Source organism: Triticum dicoccoides, chromosome 6A (genome assembly GCF_002162155.2).
Source record: "Triticum dicoccoides isolate Atlit2015 ecotype Zavitan chromosome 6A, WEW_v2.0, whole genome shotgun sequence".
Taxonomy (NCBI): Eukaryota; Viridiplantae; Streptophyta; class Magnoliopsida; order Poales; family Poaceae; genus Triticum; species Triticum dicoccoides.
In genome coordinates, this window is record NC_041390.1 from 66,144,858 (window position 1) to 66,158,352 (window position 13,495).

A 13,495-nucleotide genomic window follows, 5' to 3' on the forward strand; every position below is an offset into this window, starting at 1 on the left:
GCGAAATCTCGAACGGGCTTGCGGCGCTAGGGTGAGAGCGGAGGTGGCGGAAGGACTTGCGAAGGGAGAGAGGAAGAAGAAAGCAGAAGGGAACGCACTGTTTGGAAACCCCGAGCCGGCAACTTATAAGGGGCCGCTTCGTGGCTGACTGGTAGGGCCAGGCTATCTAGTCAAATCCCGCAGCAGACGCGCGTGCAGTACGTGGCGAAAAAGGCGACGTGAGGATCGAGGAGCTTCCGCTTTATCGCTTCCGATTACTGCGGCCGCTCCCGTCCCGTGCGCTTCCCAAAATCCGAATCCCGCGACATCCGCGGGCCGCAGAACAACCTGTCAAAACGGAAGACCCCGCCCACGCCGACACTCGGTATGTCACAAGTAAAGAAATTCACTCGACGAAAGACCTGGAATGGATCAAGGCGACTGAAAGAGGTTGATGATGTCATCCGTGACGGTCGGCCCAAAACGAGGCACTCACGTAGCCCGAAGAACCAGTCGGAAAGATCTCCAACTCTTTTCCCACTCTAACCTCGATCCATTCGGGGGCTAATGATGAAGCCATGTACCTAGGGTAGGGGGACGGACCTGTCCAAAAGGCCCTACCCTAGGACATCCCTAGAAGAAGTCACCTTTCAATCGACTTGAAGGTATCCCACTCGACGGGCTCAAGACACTCGACCAAGAAGCTATCACTCGACCATGAAGCCAACCACTCGACCGCCAGGAGACCTAAAGTCACTCCACAGGCAAACGGTCGGCTATTAAGTAGTCTTTATGGTCATTATAGCACTTTATTAGGGGCGTTACCAGTAACGCCCGACCTTAAATGTACCTTAAACCCTGCATTACTGAGGGCAGGAAGGGGCCGGCGGACTCTATATAAGCCACCCCCCTCCTCAGTATGAAGGGTTCGCACCCCTGTAACCCATACACGCATAATCCAATCGACCGCCTCTGGGCTCCGAGACGTAGGGCTATTACTTCCTCTGAGAAGGGCCTGAACTCATAAACCTCGCGTGCTTACAACTTCTTCATAGCTGAGATCTAGCCTCTCCATACTCACCCCCCTACATCACTGTCAGAGTTAGAACCACGACACTATCCCCCTCTTATTCTGGCATTCTGCAGTTCAGTCCACATATGATACCCTTATTCCATTTGATACCAATGCATACATTTGTAGTGTAGCTCCTTTCTTGCGAGTACTTTGGATGAGTACTCACGGTTGCTTTTCTCCCCTTTTTCCCCCTTTCTATATCCGATTGCTGTGACCAGACGTTGGAGTCCAGGAGCCAGACGCCACCGTTGATGACGACTACTACTACTAGGGAGGTGCCTACTACTACGTGCAGCCCGCTGACGACGACCAGGAGTAGTTTAGGAGGATCTCAGGCAGGAGGCATGCACCTCTTTCAATCTGTATCCCAGTTTGTGCTAGCCTTCTTAAGGCAAACTTGTTTAACTTATGTCTGTACTCCGATATTGTTGCTTCCGCTGACTCGTCTATGATCGAGCTCTTGTATTCGAGCCCTCGAGGCCCCTGGCTTGTAATATGATGCTTGTATGACTTATTTTTATTTGTAGAGTTGTGTTGTGATATCTTCCTGTGAGTCCCTGATCTTGATCGTACACGTTTACGTGTATGATTAGTGTACGATTGAATCGGGGGCGTCACAAATTGCTATTGTCAACTCTCAACTAAATTTTTTCTAGGAACATATCTAAAACAGTAGAACCGAAGCGTGAGCTAGGACATAATTTGCAAAGACCTTTTGACTATGTTCATGATAATTAAGTTCATCTAATCAAATTATTTAATGAACTCCCACTTAGATAGACATCCCTCTAGTCATCTAAGTGATACATGATCCGAGTCAACTAGGTCGTGTCCGATCATCACGTGAGACGGACTAGTCATCATCGTTGAACATCTTCATGTTGATCGTATCCACTATAGGACTCATGTTCGACCTTTCGGTCTTTCGTGTTCCGAGGCCATGTCTGTACATGCTAGGCTCGTCAAGTTAACCTAAATGTATTGCGTGTGTAAATCTGGCTTACACCCGTTGTATGTGAACGTTAGAACCTATCACACCCGATCATCACGTGGTGCTTCGGAACAACGGACCTTAGCAACGGTGCACAGTTAGGGGGAACACTTTCTTGAAATTATTGCGAGGGATCATCTTATTTATGCTACCGTCGTTCTAAGCAAATAAGATGTAAACATGACAAAAATCACATGCAAATCATAAAGTGACATGATATGGTCAATATCATCTTGCGCCTTTGATCTCCATCTTCGAGGCGCGGCATGAACACCATCGTCACCGGCATGACACCATGATCTCCATCATCGTGTCTTCATGAAGTTGCCTCGCCAACTATTACTTCTACTACTATGGCTAACGGTTAGCAATAAAGTAAAGTAATTACATGGCGTTTTCATTGACACTCAGGTCATTAATAAATTAAGACAACTCCTATGGCTCCTACCGGTTGTCATACTCATCAACATGCAAGTCGTGATTCCTATTACAAGAACATGATCAATTTCATACATCACATATATCATTCATCACATCCTTTTGGCCATATCACATCACATAGCATACCCTGCAAAAACAAGTTAGACGTCCTCTAATTATTGTTGCATGTTTTACATGGCTGCTATGGGTCTCTAGCAAGAACGTTTCTTACCTACGCAAAACCACGACGGTGATATGCCAATTGCTATTTACCCTTCATAAGGACCCTTTTCATCGAATCCGATCCGACTAAAGTGGGAGAGACAGACACCCGCCAGCCACCTTATGCATCAAGTGCATGTCAGTCGGTGGAACCTGTCTCACGTAAGTGTACGTGTAAGGCCAGTCCGGGCCGCTTCATCCCACAATACTGCTGAATCAAGATAAGACTAGTAACGGCAAGCAAATTGAACAAATCATCGCCCACAACTACTTTGTGTTCTACTCGTGCATAGAGTCTACGCATAGACCTAGCTCATGATGCCACTGTTGGGGATCGTAGCAGAAATTTAAAATTTTCTATGCATCACCAAGATCAATCTATGGAGTAATCTAGCAACGAGGGGAAGGGGAGTGCATCTACATACCCTTGTAGATCGCTAAGCGGAAGCGTTCAAGAGAACGGGGTTGATGGAGTCATACTCGTCGTGATCCAAATCACCGATGATCCTAGCGCCGAACGGACGGCACCTCCGCGTTTAACACACGTACGGAGCGGAGACGTCTCCTCCTTCTTGATCCAGCAAGGGGGAGGAGAAGTTGAAGGAGATCCAGTAGCACGACGGTGTGGTGGTGGAAGTAGCGGGATCCCGGCAGGGCTTCGCCAAGCGCAAGCGGGGAGGAAGAGGTGTCAGGGGAGGGAGGGAGGCACCAGGGCTTGGGTGCTGCTGCCCTCCCTCCCCTCCACTATATATAGGGGCCCTGGGGGGCGCCGGCCCCTAGAGATCCCATCTAATGGGAGGGGCGGCGGCCTAGGGGTGGCTTGGCCCCGAAGCCAGGTGGAGGCGCCCCCACCCCTTTAGGGTTTCCAACCCCTAGGCGCAAGGGAGGCCCAAGGGAGGCGCACCAGCCCACCAGGGGCTGGTTCCCACGTCACTTCAGCCCATGGGGCCCTCCGAGACAGGTGGCCCCACCCGGTGGACCCCCGGGACCCTTCCAGTGGTCCCGGTACAATACCGGTGACCCTGAAACTCTCCCGGTGGCCGAAACTGGACTTCATATATATATATATATATATATATATATATATATATATATATATATACCTCCGGACCATTCCGGAACTCCTCGTGACGTCCGGGATCTCATCCAGGACTCCGAACAACTTTCGGTTAACCGCATACTAATATCTCTACAACTCTAGCGTCACCGAACCTTAAGTGTGTAGACCCTACAGGTTCGGGAGACACGTAGACATGACCGAGACATCTCTCTGGTCAATAACCAACAGCGGGATCTGGATACCCATGTTGGCTCCCACATGCTTCACGATGATCTCATCGGATGAACCACGATGTCGAGGATTCAATCAATCCCGTATACAATTCCCTTTGTCTACTGGTATAGTACTTGCCCGAGATTCGATCGTCGGTATCCCGATACCTTGTTCAATCTCGTTACCGGCAAGTCTCTTTACTCGTTCCGTAACACATCATCCCGTGATCAACTCCTTGGTCACATTGTGCACATTATGGTGATGTCCTACCGAGTGGGCCCAGAGATACCTCTCCGTTTTACACGGAGTGACAAATCCCAGTCTCGATTCGTGCCAACCCAACAGACACTTTTGGAGATACCCGTAGTGCACCTTTATAGCCACCCAGTTACGTTGTGACGTTTGGTACACCCAAAGCATTCCTACGGTATCCGGGAGTTGCACAATCTCATGGTCTAAGGAAATGATACTTGACATTAGAAAAGCTTTAGCAGACGAACTATACAATCTTGTGCTAGGCTTAGGATTGGGTCTTGTCCATCACATCATTCTCCTAATGATGTGATCCCGTTATCAATGACATCCAATGTCCATGGTCAGGAAACCATGACCATCTATTGATCAACGAGCTAGTCAACTAGAGGCTTACTAGGGACATGTTGTGGTCTATGTATTCACACATGTATTACGGTTTCCGGTTAATACAATTATAGCATGAACAATAGACAATTATCATGAACAAGGAAATACAATAATAACCATTTTATTATTGCCTCTAGGGCATATTTCCAACAACAATGTCTTCATGTAATTCATTTCTGTGTGCAGTATGACTCTGGATGATGTGGACGATGGCAACATTGAGTCCTTCATAGCGAAGGAAGTTCAGAAGATCAAGGACCAGGAAACGACTCCTACTACAAGAGGAAGAAGTACCAGTGCCCCTACTGTACCAAGCCAAAGCCCAAGGATGGGCTCTCTGAGCACCTTCCATCGCATGCACGGGATGGATCATGCTGCCCTCCTGAAGGCTTTGCTTCCCATGTAGTAGCCCCAAGGATGGTACTCATCATCAGTATATGTGATGATGTTTTACTTTTGCTAAAGTGCATGTGGTTGTGAACTGTTGGAAACTTGGTCTGCTAATGTAGTATGTATATTACTGTAATGTAGTATGTCTCTGGACTGGATATCGTGTTTAGATGTACTGGATGGTATCTATCTTATTAATCTAGAATGCTATCTATATTTGTGTGGCATGGAAATTTTTTGTGTTGTATGCTATCTTTTGTTTAGATTATGCAATCAAGCATCATTTAAAAAAATTGTGAATCTTGGAGTGAAAGAAAGGAGTGTACAAAAAGATTGTAGAAAATAAGTGAAAAAAAGGATTGTAAAAAAGAATTTTAAACAAATGTAGCAAATGTATGAAAGAAATAAAAAAGAAATATATAAGTCTAAGAAAATAGTAGTTAAAAAAGGTGATTGCAAAAAACAAAATTTGAATTATGAAGTAATGGATTTTTGTATGAAATGAGTGAAATATAAGAGAAGATATTATCATACATTTTTAGATTTTAAAACGGTAATTACTAATAAAAGGGAAAATTTGAAAAAGAAAGAAAAAAATATGCATAGAAGATGGGCCAGGCCAATCATCTACAAGGACGTGTGGTCCAGTAGGCGGGCAAGGCTGGCCTGGGACAGCCCAACGAATTGAACATATAAACCCAGCTACCCAACCCGCCATTCTAGCGCCATCCACGTTTTAAATTCATCCTAAACACTCGATTTGCCTCGCTGGCCAGGGACATCGTACCTTTCATCGTGGTGGTAAACATCTGGTCGCTCATTTTTCTATACTCCGAGTAACCGGACTAGAGCGACTGACACATGAGCCAGCCTTGCGCGCGGGCCAGCCTCGCAGTGGCCGGTGTGGGTGTGCTTCTGTCCGGGTGAAAAGCAGGGCGAATCGATCGTGTGTTGGCAGGGTGTTTTTTTACCGTCCTCGTTTGCACCCAGCGGCCACCCGTGAAAATATCTCCTCTCCCTTGCCTTCTCTCACGTGCTCTCCCCTCCCCTGATCCCCTCCTTCCCTACCGTCGCGCCGCCGGCTCCACGCAGCGGCCGACGCGGCCTTCTCTCCCCGGCGCTCGAGGTACAGCAGCGGCTGCGGCACTTGTCGGCCCAGCCGGATCCGGTGCAGGTCGCCGGCATCACGCGCCGCGTGCCGTTATTCTGGATCGGGCGCAGATCTTTGCGCTGCCACCTCTCCTCCTCCTATCTCTTTCCCATGTCGCCATTGTTGCAAGGAGCAGGGGAGATAGGTGCCGAGGACAAGAAGCAACGGGTTGCAAGGAGCAGGGGAGATAGCTGCTGGGGAGATGGAGGAGGCCGTCGTGGTTCGTCATGGAGGCGGCACCGCTGGCAAGCTGGTTGAGGTACGTGTCAGATCCGTTGGTCCTTATAGTTTTTCGTTCTCCTAATCTCCTCACAGACCATGTGTTTCCCCTTTCCTCCCTCAATGTGACGGAGAATACATCGTTCCTACCTATATTACTACTGGCTTGCAAGCTTTAAGGAGATTTTAATATGTTGGTCATTCATATATCTGGCCTTGTGTGACGATTTTTTTTGTTAATTGCCAATGCTTTATTTCAAAAAACCAAATCTGCACCATGCCGCCTCACCCTCTCAGATTACTCTTTCATCCCTTTGATAGTTTTTTAGGTTTGTCCTTGTCCTTCTTCCCTAAGCGCTGCACTTTTATACTATATTGTTTACTTCTTATTATCGTGTTAATTCCTTTGTATTCCTGGTTTTTCCGGGTGTCATGTTTGTGTGTTTGTTTTTGTGGTGCTGCTTATATGTGTGACTACTGTATGATCGTATATATATGCTGAAAAGTAAAATGATTTTTCCTTTGCATAATACATAATTTGCAATGAGATGGTAGTACATCAGTGTATTTACAGGAAAAAACGATGGTCGTATATATGCTGAAAAGAATTAAGGCTGAAAAGAACATTCATCTACTATTTCTTGATGTATGCTATCGTATATTGCTTCTCTACTTGCTCAAAATCAAATTTGCATCTATGAAAAGGTAAGAAATTAAGGCCAGCGAGATGGCAGTAGATTGGCATGTTTACAGAAAAAACAAATAGCCATGCAAGTTTGAAAGAACATCTTTTTACTATTCCTTGCTATATGCATATTTCCCATCTTCTTCCTTCATAATCAAATGTGCCTACTAAAGGATAAGAAATGAAGGCTGCAATCTAAGAATACTTTTATTTGCCATTCTGAATTTCTATCACAGCACAGAGGAATGAGGAATGGATACATGAGGCATGGCGTAAGCGTAGGGGTCAGCCAGGGCATGACGCAAGAGTCTGCCCATCTCCTCTCAAAGTTAGTTCTTGCTCTGTCCCCACTACCTCGCCTGCCAACTCTCTGATAGAGTATTTTATTTCTGCAATGTATTATATTCTTTGAAGCAATTGCAAATTTTCCATAGCTTCTTGGCATACTATGGATTTAATTCTTTGCGAGAACAAGCAAAAAATAGTAGCAGTTTCTTTCAGATACAATTTCGGAAAGGTTTGCCGACTAAATGTACAAATATGAGCAAAAGGAGCCATGCTAATTAATGTTGGCCAGGCTCAGGAGTAAAGTTATACAGATTTTGATTTGCAAGTTATTTTGTCCAGCACGAAAGTCACTAATGCGTCCCAAAAACCTAGCGCACAAAGGACCAATCCTTCGCTTCCTCGAGCCCCATTCGAGTCCGCGCCGTTCAGCATCTCCAGCCTCCTCTGCTCCTCGACCCTCCGGCCCCACGGCCTCTCGCGCCGCCGCCTTCTTCCCCGACGCTCGTGGTGCAGCAGCGGCCATTGCAGTAGGTTTGTTAAGCTTGCTTGCCTAACCCTCTGCACCATGCCGCCTCACCCTCTCAGATTACTGTTTCATCCCTTTGATAGTTTTTTAGGTTTGTCCTTGTCCTTCTTCCCTAAGCGCTGCACTTTTATACTATATTATTTACTACTTGTTATCGTGTTAATTTCTTTGTATTCCTGGTTTTTCTGGGTGTCGTGTTTGTGTGTTTGTTTTTGTGGTGCTGCTTATATGTGTGACTACCGTATGATCGTATATATATGCTGAAAAGTAAAATGATTTTTCCTTTGCACAATACATAATTTGCAATGAGATGGTAGTACATCAGTGTATTTACATGAAAAAATGATGGTCGTATATATGCTGAAAAGAATTAAGGCTGAAAAGAACATTCATCTACTATTTCTTGATGTATGTTATCGTATATTGCTTCTCTACTTGCTCAAAATCAAATTTGCATCTATGAAAAGGTAAGAAATTAAGGCCAGCGAGATGGCAGTAGATTGGCATGTATACAGAAAAAACAAATAGCCATGCAAGTTTGAAAGAACATCTTTTTACTATTCCTTGCTATATGCATATTTCCCATCTTCTTCCTTCATAATCAAATGTGCCTACTAAAGGATAAGAAATGAAGGCTGCAATCTAAGAATACTTTTATTTGTCATTCTGAATTTCTATCACAGCACAGAGGAATGAGGAATGGATACATGAGGCATGGCGTAAGGGTAGGGGTCAGCCAGGGCATGACGCAAGAGTCTGCCCATCTCCTCTCAAAGTTAGTTCTTGCTCTGTCCCCACTACCTCGCCTGCCAACTCTCTGATAGAGTATTTTATTTCTGCAATGTATTATATTCTTTGAAGCAATTGCAAATTTTCCATAGCTTCTTGGCATACTATGGATTTAATTCTTTGCGAGAACAAGCAAAAGATAGTAGCAGTTTCTTTCAGATACAAATTCGGAAAGGTTTGCCGACTAAATGTACAAATATGAGCAAAAGGAGCCATGCTAATTAATGTTGGCCAGGCTCAGGAGTAAAGTTATACAGATTTTGATTTGCAAGTTATTTTGTCCAACACAAAAGGCACTAATGCGTCCCGAAAACCTAGCGCACAAAGGACCAATCCTTCCCTTCCTCGAGCCCCATTCGAGTCCGCGCCGTTCAGCATCTCCAGCCTCCTCTGCTCCTCGACCCTCCGGCCCCACGGCCTCTCGCGCCGCCGCCTTCTTCCTCGACGCTCGTGGTGCAGCAGCGGCCATTGCAGTAGGTTTGTTAAGCTGCTTGCCTAACCCTCTGCACCATGCCGCCTCACCCTCTCAGATTACTGTTTCATCCCTTTGATAGTTTTTTAGGTTTGTCCTTGTCCTTCTTCCCTAAGCGCTGCACTTTTATACTATATTGTTTACTGCTTATTATCGTGTTAATTCCTTTGTATTCCTGGTTTTTCCGGGTGTCGTGTTTGTGTATTTGTTTTTGTGGTGCTGCTTATATGTGTGACTACCGTATGATCGTATATATATGCTGAAAAGTAAAATGATTTTTCCTTTGCACAATACATAATTTGCAATGAGATGGTAGTACATCAGTGTATTTACAGGAAAAAACGATGGTCGTATATATGCTGAAAAGTATTAAGGCTGAAAAGAACATTCATCTACTATTTCTTGATGTATGCTATCGTATATTGCTTCTCTACTTGCTCAAAATCAAATTTGCATCTATAAAAAGTAAGAAATTAAGGCCAGCGAGATGGCAGTAGATTGGCATGTTTACAGAAAAAACAAATAGCCATGCAAGTTTGAAAGAACATCTTTTTACTATTCCTTGCTATATGCATATTTCCCATCTTCTTCCTTCATAATCAAATGTGCCTACTAAAGGATAAGAAATGAAGGCTGCAATCTAAGAATACTTTTATTTGCCATTCTGAATTTCTATCACAGCACAGAGGAATGAGGAATGGATACATGAGGCATGGCGTAAGCGTAGGGGTCAGCCAGGGCATGACGCAAGAGTCTGCCCATCTCCTCTCAAAGTTAGTTCTTGCTCAGTCCCCACTACCTCGCCTGCCAACTCTTTGATAGAGTATTTTATTTCTGCAATGTATTATATTCTTTGAAGTAATTACAAATTTTCCATAGCTTCTTGGCATACTATGGATTTAATTCTTTGCGAGAACAAGCAAAAGATAGTAGCAGTTTCTTTCAGATACAATTTCAAAAAGGTTTGCCGACTAAATGTACAAATATGAGCAAAAGGAGCCATGCTAATTAATGTTGGCCAGGCTCAGGAGTAAAGTTATACAGATTTTGATTTGCAAGTTAATTTGTCGAGCACGAAAGGCACTAATGCGTCCCGAAAACCTAGCGCACAAAGGACCAATCCTTCCCTTCCTCGAGCCCCATTCGAGTCCGCGCCGTTCAGCATCTCCAGCCTCCTCTGCTCCTCGACCCTCCGGTCCCACGGCCTCTCGCGCCGCCGCCTTCTTCCCTGGACGTCTTCCCCGACGCTCGTGGTGCAGCAGCGGCCATTGCAGTAGGTTTGTTAAGCTTGCTTGCCTAACCTGCTATGGGTGAATGGTGTGTCTCACCAGGAAACATTAGATTAATTAATTACTTGGCCTCTACAAATTTTGAAATATTGGTTTGGGATATATTAATTTCCACTCCTTATTGTTCATGGCATAAACAAACACTAAAAGGTCACAAGTAGAAACTTAGGTCAAGTTATTGCTGGATGTAGCCTGCTTTGTTCAATTGAAATATATTTGCAACATGAGCTGGTTGTTGATCGTTACTCTCGATTGAGTAATGGGGAAAAATCACATCTTGTGGTGTTTACTACTTTTTGCATCGTCAAATTGAAAATGTTCTGCAAAAAAGTAGGTTTCCCTTTCAATAGTTCATTTTGTCAGTCCGGTTGTATCGACAGTTCAATTTTTGTTGGTCTGGGCATAGCAAGGGAGGTCCCCCATATTTGATGAGTGGCTTGAAGCTGAACTTCTGTATTTACCTGTGCTTCCTATGCATCTAATATGACCTATAAATTTAAACAGAATTTCATGAGTTGCAAGTTGCAGGTTATTTTCTTGTACAGTCTTGCTATTTGATTATTCTCCTTATGCCTCCACCCTGTAATATTCTCCCAATGGCCGATCCATGAACTCACAGAAAAACATTAGGTTCTATGCCAAGTTGTTGGCACCGTATATATACTGAAAGTGGAGTGGTAATAGTTGAACTTTTTTCTTTCCCTTGTAGTAACACAGACGTCGGTAGCAGGAGAAAGTATGTGACTTGGTTGAGTCAGCCAAGAAATATGGTGGTACAATGCACATATTTCCTTTGATGCATGTCTCCGGCGACCCTGAGTATAAATATTGCTATCATTTCTTACTGCACACTCTTTATTTAGAGGTGCTCTGAATTAGAACTCCCCATTGGCATATCTGCAGTTCCATGCTATACATCCCCCAAATGACGAAAATTAAGTTCAGGGCCATGTTTTTTTTATATATGCTTGACTCAACTGGAGCTTAAATTTGTCATTTGTTTAATTACCAATCTGATTTATTCTTGACTCTTGATTGCAGCCGCTGGAACTGAGGGATATTGACACGGGTAACAAAATAGTTGAAAGATTTCGCACCGACGAGGCTCTTGAGACTACAAACATTTCTTCACTCCTTGTACGAAAGGATTCTAGGACTAAGTTATAGGATTTTATATTTTAGTCGGATATTCCTTCTGTTAATATGTGCTCCTGTGCAATTTTTCATAGGCTTCTCTTTCCTTTTTCTGGTTACGGTTTACAAAGTTGAGCAATAGTTTCTCTACTAATGTAGCTTGCGTGAAAAACATCCGTCGGCATGTGTAACTGACTCACATTAGCCTATGCTTCTATCCGAGTTGTTTACTACTAAGACCATAATGGATCATGCTTTTTAACTGGTATATAAGTGTTGATAGAAAATGATATGTCTTATTTTTTGCCTGGTAAATTTTAATTGGCGCATGCAATCCATGCTTCCCAGTCTTTGGTGACAATGTTGTCAGGCCTAAAAATAGAAGTTTTCGATTTCCTCTCTGGTTTTTAGTTGGTTAGATGTTAATGCGTGGAAATGTATATGCTGATTTTTTTTCCTGTTTTAATAAATTGCTAATACGTGGATCTTGTCTGCTTTGCATGGACTATAGTATATATTCACAGACTTTGTCTGCTTGCTTCAAAACTAAAATGTGACTTTTACTTGCCTATTACCAAAGAAGATTTCATGCATGCCACATCAAGTCGCCATAGATGCCTCCAAGTGAAATTTCAGCAATGACAAGGTATATTTTCCCCAACACCTGATCTTCTTTAATCAGACCACCGTTCATTATTGCGTATAGGCTTCTTACTCTGTGCCTGAATAAGCGATTGGTATCCACATGTTTGTTTCCATGTGTTCTACTGTCTTTCTGGTACTTGAAGCATAGTATGTTTCATGTGTGCGACTACAGTTCCAGCGAGTTGGAAGTCCTGTTGTTCTCAAAGTTTGCATCATATGCCCTTTAGAGAAATCTTTATTGAACATTTTAATTTTCCTTATACATGCTTATCATTTGGCATCATGTTATTTTGTGACACAGTAACTGAATATGCACACAGGAGGATCACTCTGGATGTGTAGGAGGTACTTCCTCCGTAAACTAATATAAGAGTGTTTAGATTACTAAAATAGTGATCTAAACGCTCTTATATTAGTTTACAGAGGGAGTATGAAGTAATAGCCATTTTTTTTCTCTGTGTAGATTTGGCATCATATTGCCCAGTAACTGAATATGCACGCATGAGGATCACTCTGGATGATGGAAAATGCATTATCCGTGGTAAGAAGCTAACAGTGTCGCCCCATTTATACCACATTTAGGCATGATAATTAAATTAGCCTTCAAATTAAATATATGTCCGCATTCATGGGTACATAGCTGAGCTGAGCTACTATTTTCTTGTTTGGGAATGAGGTAACACTATACAAACAGCATGTTGACACTCTGAACAGCTTAATACTAGACGGAAACAAAATTTCTCTTCCTACTATGTCTGTACCATGAACAAGATGTTCGCAACAAGTGGTCAACAAATGGTATTCTGTTCCCGTCCTTTCTCCTTTTTATGAATCTTCATAGCTGCATCTTAACCATGCTTAATATCTATTGCAGTACTTTTCCACTCACTTCACACAAGAATATCTCAAGGGGCACATGCATGGAGAGCATACTGATTTGCTGATGAAAGCTGGAAACAGACCTGCCATCGTCATTGCTCGGCTTATCATACAATCACAAGAAGTTGGACTCAGTTCTTTGACATCGCAAATATGAAAGGAGGAGTGTCATATGCATTTGCCTTTGAGGAATTGGCAGGAGAACTCATATCATCGTGCACTCCCTTTGATAGCTTCATGAGCAACCACTGCCATCATCTCATAATATAGCTCAGGTTCAAGACCTAGGTCATGCACTACTTTTCTCGACCATATAATGTGCTCTGCGTCACCTTATCCTTTCAGCTCCAGTACTTCATAATATAAAGTAGATGAAACATCTTTTTAAATTGGTGTGGAAATACAAATGCAGATGGAGCTATGTAAT

General features: G+C 43.6%; 2 long non-coding RNA genes across 2 annotated transcripts; both read left to right on the forward strand.

Annotated features, from left to right (window-relative positions):
* Positions 1-9,156: 9,156 nt before the first annotated feature.
* On the forward strand, positions 9,157-10,304 carry LOC119317763. Its single transcript, XR_005153747.1, has 3 exons — positions 9,157-9,211; positions 9,803-9,894; positions 10,194-10,304. It is a non-coding gene; the product is annotated as an uncharacterized LOC119317763 (long non-coding RNA).
* A 2,390-nt stretch (positions 10,305-12,694) lies between these two features.
* Positions 12,695-13,110, forward strand: LOC119318051. Its single transcript, XR_005153915.1, has 3 exons — positions 12,695-12,730; positions 12,904-12,987; positions 13,064-13,110. It is a non-coding gene; the product is annotated as an uncharacterized LOC119318051 (long non-coding RNA).
* Positions 13,111-13,495: the final 385 nt, after the last annotated feature.